The 13,559-nt window shown below is 38.5% G+C and overlaps 1 protein-coding gene across 41 annotated transcripts in view; it reads left to right on the top strand.

The window, feature by feature from the left end:
• ZBTB20 (zinc finger and BTB domain containing 20) overlaps positions 1 to 13,559 on the top strand; it is an 816,756-nt gene that overhangs the window by 738,774 nt on the left and 64,423 nt on the right. The window lies entirely within an intron of this gene.

Raw genomic sequence — 13,559 nt, 5'->3', positions numbered from 1 at the left:
TCTGAATTACAACTCTGAACAAAGAAGTAGCTGAAGACCTTCAAGTGTCCAAATGAGTTCCCCCCAAGTCTCCTACCAAACCCTGCATTCAAGCAGTATTGTCTCTATAGCTCTTATTTATTTGATTTTCTAATCCAAAGCACATTAGAAAATACGTTTAGCATAGAGGATTTAGAGGAGATGGGTCTGAAAAACTGGAACAGTGACACCAGTCAGCTATGGCAGTGGATAGTAGGCTATAGCTCAGTCTGTGGCCGTTAGGCTGAGCCAAGGGACGAGGCTGGTTCTCACCACAAGTAAGAAAAGTGTATTACTGAAAAACAGGAACAATGAATATTCACAAGGATGACCCTGTATCATAGAAAAAAAATAAATTGTATCAACTTACCGTGTTTAAGAAAACAAAGATATATAAAAGTTTTCTATGAAAAACATGTTTAGAATATATTTTGTTGCTTAAAGAGGCAAGTTTATGTCATTAAAAAACATTTTAAAATATATGGAACATTTTATTCCTCAATATAGCTTGCTTTTTTTTAATCCTTTTTCAGTCTGAAAAAATGTAGGGATTGTTTTGTAGTACTGACTCTAAAAACCTGTCTAGCCAAAACTACTCAGTACGAACACCTTAGAAGGAAAGATGTTTGTTCTTGAGTATTTTGAGTCCAGGTCTCTTAAAATAAAGATGTTCTTTTTCATTGATCTTAGTTATATAATGTATGTTGTCATCTGGAGTAAGGCGCAGTTGCTCATATTTAGCTGGTTTACTTTGTAATGCGTCATTATAAGTGACCAAAAACATGGTACAGGAAGTTGTTTGTGTGTTTTTTCATTGCTTATGCAACTTCCAAGCAGAAAATGTTCTTGAGACCAGATGGTAAAGAACAGTCAATTGCAAGTTCTATTCTCCAGATGTATTGATGTTTCATGTCTTCCTGAAGCCAGTTCAAATACACTTGTAAATTCAAGTCTTAATTTCAGTAACTCTTTCACTTCTGCTAGATCCTACTTCAAATGATAAAGCAATAGGCTAGAATATTTAATAACAGGATCTCTGAAGCCTGCTCTACTATAGAGTGGCAATGCCATGGTCATATAACTCAGTCAGATAAAAGTTCATTACATCTGCTTTTGGACATATTTGGTCACTGTGCTACAATGACAGCTAAGTGTTTACAGTACCAAACGTCTTTTCAACTTTATCCTTTCCAAGAGTGCACTTTGTTAAGACAATTTTAAAAAATAACATTTACCCAGTGTTTCTACTTGGCATGTAGGATTTTTTTTTTTTTTAATCTGCTCAGCAATTTGGAAGTTTGCTTGGAACACAGATGAGTTAAGATAAAAAGCTGTTTTTTAAAAAAAAATGCCTCTAGTAAGTAAAAATGAAGATACTATATCTGAATGAATGTGAAAAGTTGTCCCTTTGTATATTTTTAAAGCTTCCTAAACTATCCCCAGTTCTCAGCCAAATGCAGCCTACCCAGATTGTCTTTAGGAAAGTAGCAATTCACAGAGATTTGCAGTTAGCCATGTATCAAACTGCACTCTCTTTAGTCCCTGCTTACAGCTCCACCATTTTAGAATATGGTGAGATATGCCAGAGCCCTACCATCTGTTTAATGGGCTAATTATGTTTACCACATGCCTACTTCACAGGAATACCATGAGCGAGGTTGCCAAACATCATACAAATATATATGTTTGTATATATTGATATATAAATATACACGTAAATAAAATTGTATACATATATAAAAGCATTCAGCATTTCTGAGTTTCACTCCATCTTTTACTCTCAAGAGACATCATGGCCCATCCCTTAAACCCAGCCAGGTGTTGTCAGAGTTTGTGAGGCTGTCGATGATAGAACCATCAGACTGAGAGGGATCCTCTAACTGAGAGATTTAGAGGAAGTGAAACTCAAATTGTATACACATTCCTATGTCTTTGCCTATTTATCTATGCCCCATGTTCTCTGTACTAAAATTTAGACATTTTAGCTTCATAATTAATGCAGTTAAACTTTATGATACTGTATGTTGCTATATCCAGTGACTAAACTTCTTTTAAGAAACAGGATCTCTTCTCCTTTATTGGAAAAAAAAAAAAAAAAAAAAAAGAAGTCAGACTGTTTTAACACAATTCCCACAATTCCTCCTGTACATGGCTACAACTTTTCTCTTACATACCACAGCTTCTATATTGGGCTTGTTCTTAAAGCTAGGATTTTTTTTCCTCCTATGAGGACACTGCAACCCTTGACAGTCTTTTCTCTGGTATTCTCTGAGTGCTTCCTAGATATGTGATCTCAGTGACTCCAGTTATCACAAGGACTAATTTTCACTTGCTGTCCATGAAAATTATCGCTGGGTCAAACTAAGTTGCTTCTTGGAAATGGGGCTTCTGCTACTTGTGAGTTGTGTCCAGAGGGAATTCTGAGCAGTAAAGGGAGGCAAACTGAGGGCATTCTAGGTGAAGGGAATTAAACCAGCAAAGAATCAGGGCACAGATGGAAAAGAGCGAGTCATGGGTAACCAGAGTGCCTAGTCAGGATATGATATAAGCTCCGGGTATTGGGTTTTCTGTGTAGCTCCTTTGTTTATGTAAAGCTAGCTCGGCAGGCTCTGGGCCTTCTTGGCTTTGAGGATGCACTGACCTGAGAGCTATGGGAAAAAGTAGCCATGTCTGTACACCAGACTATAAAGCCAATATGTAGCATTGTCTTTGAAAATGAAAAGCAATAACGTGAAACTATCATTGATATAAGATTTTATTTAGTCTTTTCTAAGATACCAGGGTATTTTTAAAACCTGTTTTCTTCCCCTCAGCATTAGGATGTTTTCTTATAGTGCTTCAACTGAAGTAAATTATTCAAACAGAGCTGTTTTGTTTTATTTGTTTGTTTTTGTTTTTGCAGCTTTATGCTTACCAGGGACTTCATAAACAAGTTGGAAGAGAAAAAATAGCCAGGACATAAATATAGAAATAACCCAATCACATAAGCTTTCATGAGCATGGGTGAGGGCCTTGTGGGAAGGATGAAGAAAAATCTTTATTAGCACCAGAATGATCGTGATTACCTTAGGCATAAGTCTGATTTGAGAAGAGACATTGATATACAAAGAAAGGAAGGATTATTCCCCTATGATTTTTCCACGTGTACAAGGAAAAATAGCTTCAGTATTTACTATTTGACTTCTTGAGTCCAGAAACCTAATACTGCAAACTGCATCGGCACAGAGCAAGAGAAAGCAAGTATTTACCAAAGCAAGAGGAAAGAGGAATTGTTCTTTCATCTCTTCTTACTTTAGAATCATCAAATATTATTACTGGAAAGAATCTTAAAAACCATCTAATCCAACACTCCCACATTATATATAAGAAAAATGAGACTCAGGAGAAGTTTCATGACTTGCCCAAGATCACACAACAGATTACAAACATGCCTGGGGACCCACATATGATAGATACATGCCCTTCTTCAGTTTCACCGTAATCATTTTAGAGAATTATTTGACTTATCCCACCAATGTTGCTTTGTATATCTTGATTATCAACTGGCTTCTCAATTTTTTTGAAGTGAACTTTACTTTTTAATAACTGCCAGATTCTATAGCTGATTCTAAAAATTAAAATGTGTTCTCAGACATATCCTGAGTGTTGTACAACTATGGAGAAGCTCACTAGATCAACATGTATGCCTCCTTATTTTATATGAATCCTGTAATACCTATAAACGTGGCCTGATCATATGAGACTCTTGAAGTTTCTAGAGTTCCAGATATTTGTTGGAGCATATAAATAGGTGAGAGCAGATTTACTCATTTACCCACTCTGAGTCCCTGAGACGTTCCTAAACTGCTATGCCAGTTATTCCCACTGCCATCGATATCACCAGTTCCAACTATTACCAATGTGGCCCATTTCTACACACTGATTTCTTATTAGGTTCAAAACCAGCTGTACTTGGTGTTTTACTGATATTTTGTTCAGTGTTAGAGGAGAAAGAACATGGTGAGACTCTGGCACTCTGGCATAGCCCAGCTCCCTTCTGTGAAGAGAGAGTCCCTCACTGACAATAGACAAGTCAATAAGTGGTTGTCTAAAGGGGTCGAAAAAAGCATCCACCATTTCTTAATTTCAAAAAAAAAAATGAATCATTTGAAAATATTAACTACAAGCTTCTGATGCAATGCTGTGTGGTTCATTGTGCCACATATGGTTATGATGATCTACATGTCAGCTACAATCCAGAAATACTCTCAATGTTACAATGCAAAATAATATAATCTTCCACTTTTACATTTTAAATGTGTTTGGCCCACCAAGTCCTTGCTGAGGTGCTAAACACCACTGTGAAGGAACTGTCTGACATAGTGCTCTGAGATTTCAGGTGAGTATAATCATCTCCCAGATGCATAGAATAAGCCTGGGTTTTGAGGCAAAGAGGCAAACCTCCTGCTCTTCCAGAAGTCCGAACCATTCAGCAATATGTTCACAGTAGCTAGGGGGAAAAGCCTTTGTGAAGAAAACTGTTGTGTCTCATGGCTGTTTTTATTAAAACATTTAGTTCACCAGTTTTCCAACTCTAAGAACAATTTAATTCACAAAGCACATGAAATAAGCAGAAAAATCTAGTCCCCACAGCCATGTTCCACCTCTGTGATCGTCGTCGTGAGTTAGGGTGATTTAGTCATCAAGATCCCTGCTGTTGTGTGTTTGTATATTTGTGAGGAAAACCTAGAATTCATCCCTTTTAGAAGCTATGTCCATATGGCATGCAGCAAAGACCATTAGAGAACAGTAGTAGGAGTTTTGTTATCAAATCCAGCCAGATTTGCAGATAGGAATAATGGGAAATCAGTATTTTTCCTTCCTCTTCCTCTCTCTTTTCCTTTTTAGTCTTTTTCTTTCTCCTATTTGCTTCTTCAATTCAATTCTCCTTTGTTTATGGATTTGGAGAGTACACCAAAAGCAAAGAAGCCAAGCAAATCCTGTTTGGAGGAAGCACAGCCGTTTTGACATGTAACATCTCATCATTCCTTTTTATATGCTTAAACAATTGAAGAGCATGTAGAATAGCCAGGTGCTGGTCCTCAAAGTGGGTGTGCCCTAAGACATTCTTTGGTTTGAACTAGTCTAGTCCACTGTTTCATGTTACTGAATGATCAAAACAGAAAAGAAAGTTTTTCTTCTCTGGTTCTAGACCAAATGACTGGCAGGATGTAATCGCCATCTGTAATTTTCTGTGAAGTCCTTCCCCAGTCCAATTTACATGCCATGTACAGCTACTTCGCTCTGAGAATGCACACTCAAAACATACAGCCTTTAAGTGATTTTTCCTAGGATGGGCCAGGTGAAGCAGTGAGGAAATGGACGTATATATGTTATACACTTATATTATTTTTCCTCACAAACTTTTAAACTTACTATCCAGCATCTATATTTTTTCTCAAATTGGTAGTTTCTCAAATTTCTTCTCAAATTTTTCTCAAATTGGTAGTTTAAAGAAAAACCTACCTTTATGATTTTTCAAAAGTCATTTTTCAGCCTCTCCTATTATATTTTTTTTCAGTAGTCACCTTAGTGGGTAGCTGAGTGGGGACCAGGTATAAAAAGACCTCATCGTGTATTACAAGCCAGAGAGTGTACTCATGGGAAAAATGTAAGTCCTCAGATGGAAAGTCATCTCCATCAAAGAAAGTGGCTCGGGCAACAGTGCCTGACATTACATAGTCTGCATGGTGGAACATTGCAGCCATGTTTTCAGTTGCTTTTCACTCTCTGGAATTTTATGCAATGATTGCAGCCAAGAACCTTTGTAATATCATTCTCTGGTCAAACAAAAAAGAGAGGAAAAAAAAAATCCTTTGAAAATTGAGGCTAGTTGATGCAAGCTAGTAGACAATCCAGTGAAATTTTCACCCCACTCTGTTTGTAGGGCTTGGGATTTTTATGCAGTATAAGTGTGTTAGAGAAGGTGTCTGTCTGGTGTGGTTTGGGATATTTTGCTGTTTCAAATACTTTAAAGAAGAATTCTTGTTTTCTACAGTTTATTAAACTAGCTGAGTTAAATATATTGGTTATCAGATCCCATGATGCATGATTATTCAATATATTTTAAAATACAAAAAATTCAATTGTGCTGTCCCCTTTCTCCTTCTGTCTCCTCCCTGTCTGTCTCTCTGCTGTGAAGCACTGGGAGTAGTGTGTGTGTGTGTGTGTGTGTGTGTGTGTGTGTGTGTGTGTGTGTCTGGGAGGTAGACTGATTCCCTACCTGGAAATGGCTTGCTATTATTAGACGTTCAGTTACCAGGGGTTATGTAAGACAATTGAAGCTCTGTTTTTTAACAGAGACATGATTCATGCTGCTTGTAGTAACAGTAACCACCTCCAAACGAGACAGAAACCAGACACAGACAAAGGCTGGAGAAATCAATGCCGACTCGGTACAGCCATTCTCCTGATACCCTCTGCCTTTCAATCAGAGCACTTAGGTTATCGGGAGAGGAGGCTCCTGCTAATTCTGGATCTTTTTTTGTCTCTTGGGGCTGCCAGGTGAAATCATGTGGGCTGGAGCTGTGTACAGGAGAAAATGGGTCCTCAGGAGCAGTGACGTCTGACCTCCTTCCCTAGGGTCCCCCAGTGTTTCAGACACACCTGGAGGAACAGTGGTTGTCACCTGTGCTATGGCTCAGAACTCACTGTGGCTTCTACTCAGAAAGGTTGGAACTTGAGCATTTGGCTCACCCACTCAAGTAACTTTCCTCAAGTGATTCTCTGCAGCGTGCTGGGAGAGAAGAGAATGGAGTGGGATTTGAGCTGCTGCCAGTGCTTTATTATAGCTTCTCCTAAAACCTGAATGGAAGTGGACTGGCTGTCAGTTCCCACACACATTCGGGACCCTTTCCTAAATCTTCCAGACGACATTGATTCAATACTCCACACTATACAAAGCACTTCCACATGGATCCGCTTATTTTAGCCTCACAACTTTATAAGATAGGCAAAGCATACGTTATTGTCAATACCATTTTGCAAGAGAGAGATTTTATAGCTTACAAGTATCATGCCATTCATTGATTCCTTGCTCATGACTTTATAAGTGAGAACATTAAGATTCACAAAAGTTAGTGACTTGACCGTGGTCACACGGCTAGTTCTTACCAGATCCAGGAGGACAAGGTAGATCTTCTGATTCTCCATCTAGTGCTCTACCCCCGATTTGCTACAAAACTTGTTGGCAACCATGGCATTTTGGAGGGGAAAAAAGCATTTTCTGCTGAAAACCTTGGTTTTAGATTAAGTTCTACTACTCATTAGCTAGCCAGCTTAAACTGCCTTTTCCTTCTTCTTCACCCCATCCACCTCAATCTCCTCATCTATGCAACTCATGATAGGGAGAAGTCATTTTTAGAGTGTTCATGATAGTACCACATAATCTTTAACATGTCTAAGTCAATATATATAAAGCATTGCCAATAGTATCTCCCTGCCCCCACCAAGAGTGAAATCCAGCAAAGAGATCCAGAGATCTCAGACTTCACCTAGAACATAAAAGTAAACTATTTATTTTTACTACAAAAAGAAGAAACTCAGATACTTTATTGCAGAAACCAAGAAACTGCCCATGGCTCTCTGAAAACAGCAGTCTTACCCCAGTGACCTGTTACACACCCAGTAGGCAGGCCACCCTTCATTTTCACTCTCAAATGTGTAAATTGCCCAGAAAGACAATTCTTAAGTATTGACATGACAGGAAAACATGTAGGCCATGTAGCTTCACCCACCCAATAATCTCCTGCAATAAAAATTCCAATTTAGCCGGGCGCGGTGGCTCAAGCCTGTAATCCCAGCACTTTGGGAGGCCGAGACGGGCGGATCACGAGGTCAGGAGATCGAGACCATCCTGACTAACACGGTGAAACCCCGTCTCTACTAAAAAATACAAAAAAAAAACTAGCCGGGCGTGGTGGCCGGCGCCTGTAGTCGCGGCTACTCGGGAGGCTGAGGCCGGAGAATGGCGGGAACCCGGGAGGCGGAGCTTGCAGTGAGCTGAGATCCGGCCACAGCACTCCAGCCTGGGTGACAGAGCGAGACTCCGTCTCAAAAAAAAAAATAAATAATAATAATAATAAAAATTCCAATTTAAAAATACTTATTGATTACTGCTAATAATCAACACTCTGATACACTGTTATGAATTTTAACTAAAGACTGACACAGAATTTTCTGTTTATGAAATTTTACCATTATCCTATTTCACATGTTACACAATGCAATCTATATCTATTTTAAGATAAACATAAGTAAACATTCTTATTTATAAAATAGTTTTTTATTAAATTTTTTGTTTGTATGCCGCTTTATATCCAGGAAGGTAGCAAAATATTCCACAGGTTATACTCCAATAAATTGCATTTTTTCTTCTGCTAAAATATGGAAGTCATTCGTTCCTGCAGTTTTAAGAAAGAAAGCTATACTTTTTTCTCTCACATAATAAAACTCCCCAACTAAGCATCAAGAGACCAAATTTCTAGTCCTAGACCCACTAAAAATTCACTATTAGGAAACCTGCTAAGTCCCAACTTCAGATAACATCTAATCTGAAAAACTCAGAGCCCCTTAACATCTAGTTATTACACACTAGCCTGAGACAACCTGCTCTGTGCTGTTGTGTGTTGTGTCAATAAAAGAGCTTTATGGGAAACATGGAATTCATTGTTTAGGGTTTTATGTTGTGCCAGTCGTTGCCAAGCTGCCTTGAATTCACCAATGTAATGTGTCTCCAGACTGATTCAAAGAGATAGAATTTGGAATGTGACTAGAAGGCAGCAGCAGATTCTGTAAATAGTTGCTACACATTCTGTATACCAGGCACAACAGTACACAGTGGAACCTTAGACAGTACTTACCCTGACTTTCTTATGTAGGAAAATATCCTTTTTCTTTTCATCAAGTTACCAGGATTTAATGATTATGAATGGTAATTCTACCATTGGCATGTTCCAGTGATTCCTTTCATGGATCTCTTGATATTCCTAGATTATTTTAACCTTATCCCCGTTTGGTGTTAACTAATGCAAATTCTTACTTTCACCTAAGAACAGAGCTGTCTTTGCTCTTCTATATCTAGCCTCTATCCAAATCCTTAGATACACATGGTATCATCTGCAGGGCAATGGCAGTGATGGCGGGTGGTGTTTCTTCCCAATATTGTGATGGAACATTTCGCCTGGGCTGTTAGCATCTTAAACTATCCCAATAGCTACAGAAATTGTGTTTTAAACCATCATGCCTTAATGCCATCTATTTCTGTTTATGTTAACCGATAACATGGTTATAACATCCTACTATGCTCAAAACTACAGTATATGCTGAGGTCTCTGTAGTGTATAAAGCAAGGTTCCTGCCCAAGAGGATTTACACCCTCGCTAATAATATAGCAGACAGTCAGTAAACCACAACCATTTATTGAAGTACTTAAAAAGTGGCAGAAAACATTATGGGCTGAGGCAGTCTTCACAAGGGAAAATTTCATAAAGGATATATTTTTATATTTGGACCTTGAAGGAGAAGAAAGTCCTGTATAATTTTTTGAAAGGTGATAAAGGTATTCCAAGCAGTCAAACTGGTATCTACAGTAGCTCAGAGATACAAATGTGCTTAGTCTTTCTGACACCCTATAAGTTAACTAATTCAGACCATGTGGAGTATTGATGGAAAGGAAATCTGAGAGGACTCATTTGATAGGGAGTCAGTGAATTTCCGAGCCCAGGCTTAAGAGTTTGGAACCAGGGAAAATCCCTTAAAACATCTTTTCCCTAAGCATATTCTGAGGTTAAGTAAGTGTTCCATTAAAAAGGGGGATGGGGCAGTCTGTAACACAGTAAGCCTGGACAAAGATTAGGCTTCCAGCACCTTTAATATGCTATGTACACTTGCGAGTTTGAAAATAGAATATATAGGATTCAGTGTTTCCTAAACTTATTTGATCAAGGAACTTTGTTTGAGATGCATCTTGAAGTTCCAGTATGAAGCACACTTTAAGATATACCATCTGAAAATATTTTTGAAGGACAGGAGTTGAATGCAGGACCAAAAAAACTATGTTGTGATGATTAATCTAGTACTGTTAGAAATGGATATGCTATCAGCTACAGAGAAAGTATCCTTGATTGAAACCAAAGGAAGATAAACAGAAGTAGAAGGAATAATCTTCAAGATATGAAGGGAACATGGGAAAAGATATATCCTGAGGAAATAAAATAATGAAAATTCAGAGATATTAAAGGAGATGAGAGCTAATACACTTACTACGCTGCATGCCGTAGATCCTTTTATTAAAGTAGGATGCTAGCTCATCAACTGAAAAAGAGAATGGAGAATGGGACTTCATAAAAGTAGAACAAACTAAGAAAAACTGCCATAGGTTGTACCTGGAAACAGTGGGCAGAAGCATAGATCCAGGTGGCATGCATATGTAGCCTTTTGTTCTGAGAATGGGATGATATGGATTCATGGTTGATGAATGTAAAAGGAGGCACTGCACATAGAAGGTTAGAGAAGAAAGGATATCTGCAGGGTTACTGAGGGCAGTGTTGAAATGGTTGATCATGGGGCCAGTTTGTCCAGATCAAATTGGACAAATACATCTGATAGGGCCACCTGGGGCCTACTAAACATGACCAGCTGAAAACGTAGGTTCCTTGGGCTTCTGGGAAAGTGAGTTCACTAGCTGGATGTGGAACATTTGACGTCAAATGTGAGGCTTCAAAAGAATAATTTAGGAGGAGTATGAGAGCTAAGAAAAGGGGTGGTTAAGTCTGTTGAAAAGAAGTGGTAATGAGTTTTTGGATTAAAGTATTAACATAGGGAGGGAAAACATAAATCAAGTGTAGAAGGTTTTGAGAAATTTCAAAAAACATTCAAGAAGGCATGAGAGGGCCATGAAGAAGAACCTAGCCTAAGCCAATGGTGAGGACCACAAATGAAGAGGAGTGGAGCGAAGGCAGATCCGTGGTTTGGTGATTGTGAGCCCAGTGTAGGTTAAGCTCTAGAACATGTGGCTAGAACCTGGCCCTTAACTCAACTTTGCTACCCTCTGCCTTCATGACTGATGGCCAATAACTGTACCTTTCCTAAGTATCAGTTTCACCTCCTTCGTCTATAAAATAGGAATATAATCCCCAACTTCAAAGAGTAATTGTAAGAAAATAAAGTTATCTGTGAAAAGGCACAATGCCTGCCACACAGTAAGTATTTAGTCAATAATAGCCAAAGTTACTATTGAAGTGATGGGAGCAGGAAAAGGGAAAGATGTTCACTTTGGGAACAGTGACAGAGTGTGTTATCTGGAGTAATGCCACTGTGATGTTTCTCTGTACCTTTTTTCCATTTACCACAAACTATAATGGTTAATCCAGAACACATACTTACTGCAAGAGGTAAGGTATAGGAAACCTGATAATACCAAATAAAATACTGTGTCATAAATCATGCTCATGTTAGAATTCTTATTACAGAGTTTAAAATGATCTTATTGACATGACCTGTGGCAGGCTTTCTGGACAAGAAGGTTCCAGCATCCAGTGACATAATAGAGGGGTTCCCATCACCAGGCCAGATTCATTAAAACCAGAAATTCATGATTTTTTTTTTTGTGTGTGTGTGTGTGTGTGTATGTACATGTACTGTGATCCAGAAGATCTCGTATTTTAAACAAGAATCAACTGTATCTGATAATGCTAAGGCTCATGGCATGGGATGTGCAACTTATATTAACTTATTTTCTCTATGGAGAAAATTAACATAGATTTAATGTGACAAACAGTGGGATTGTGATTCCATGTTGTGTTGGCAGGGCTATCCCAGGGGTCTTCAAGCCATCAGAGGTATTTCTTATGGACATGGGTATTAACTAGTGATTAATTAAGGAACTAAAATCTAAAAAGTAAAATAGTTATCACAGCATCAGTAAGCTGAAGATGGTGTTCCTGATTAGTTTATCTGGCCATGATGTCTTTGGTGCCTTATTCATTAAATGGTTTTCTCACGAGTTTCCAGAGAGGTGGGATTGGTGATGTAGACTTGGGAATTTGTTTCAGGTAATTAGGTAAAAAGTTAAAAGTCAAATAGACTTCCTTAACAGGTGTAATGGTTTAACAGGTTGATGAGCTACTTAATTCCCACATCTTGCTTCTCAGGGGACTGTTAGAGTTTTAAGGGACCTTAAAAATCATAAAACCAACCTCCTCTTTTTACAGATAGAAAAGCTGAGCCACCTAGAGGTTAAATGTCCCATCTGAGGTCATCAGCTAGTCCTGATTTCACTTTCTCTTTTCTTATCTTACACTTTATAACTCTTCCTTTTTTTTCTAACATTGTATCCCCCACAGTGACCTCTCTGCTAATTATTTCTTAGATGTATCCTTTTTATGAAATTTGCTGTGCCTCAAATTATGATAGTGGGCCTTTGCCAGTTAGTAACCCATCCCCACTAACTCACCACTACATTTGGGGCAAAGAAACGAGGGAAGTGGAACAATTTTAAATTTACTATGATATTTGAGACAGCTTTATCTTCACCTGGGAATTGCTGTTAGACAATTAAGGTTAGTAAAGCTCATTGAATTTCTCAGAGGGAAGGTGTTATTTGAATTATTACCAGATAATTATTGTTAAAAATAACAATAATGTAAAAAAATAGGAACTTTGCATGTTAGAGACATTATCGTTTTGAAGTTCCAGAGAGAGAGGAAACCCCTTGGGGATCTAAAAACAATTTTTTGACAATGTGCTCTATGCTAGAAACTCCTTGAATTCTGTGTAATGCCTGATGACCTGACAAACTGGCCCAGAATCAGAAGCCAGTCAGCTGGCTGTGTGAACTGTTAGCCAAGTTATTTGGCTTGAACTGCTCCTTCAAAAACAACCCTAGGAGAAAGCGGAGTGTCAGGCCAAAGACCTGCGGTCCCAGGCCAGTAGCATCAGCATCACCTGGGAGTTTGTCAGAAATGCAGGATCGCAAGCTCCACCCCAGATATGCTGAATCAGAAGTCCTGGGTGATTCATTTGTTCATTAGTGTTTGAGAAGACTGATAGAAGACATTCTCATCTTCAGTTAGAAAGGGGGGGCGGGGAAGGGACTATACTTATTGATAGTTTTCTGAAATATTTCCTTCTCCTGGAGTCTGTGCTCCCAGATATTTCCAGTGGCTCTGAACCATCATGAAAATAAGCATCTTCCTTGTGCTGTGATCACAGTGGGAACTAGCAATGTGTCCCGTGTCCAAGCTGCATTGGAACAGTTGTTATATAGTGAGAAGAGCACAGATTTAGAATCCGAGAGAGATCTGGGTTTGGATTCTGGTCTCACCATCCAGTAGCTTTTTAAACTTGGACCTGTTACATAAACTCATTAAATCTCACTTTTTCTTATCTGTAAAATGGGTATACTAAAACATACACCATAGCATTGCTATGAGGCTTAAACAAGAACATACTCATTTATAACAATGCCTGGTGTAGTCCCTAATAAAATGTAGACATCCAAT

This window comes from Papio anubis, chromosome 2 (genome assembly GCF_008728515.1).
Source record: "Papio anubis isolate 15944 chromosome 2, Panubis1.0, whole genome shotgun sequence".
Lineage (NCBI taxonomy): Eukaryota > Metazoa > Chordata > Mammalia > Primates > Cercopithecidae > Papio > Papio anubis.
The sequence above is the reverse complement of the archived record's forward strand: the minus strand, read 5'-3'. Positions and strand labels throughout refer to the sequence as shown.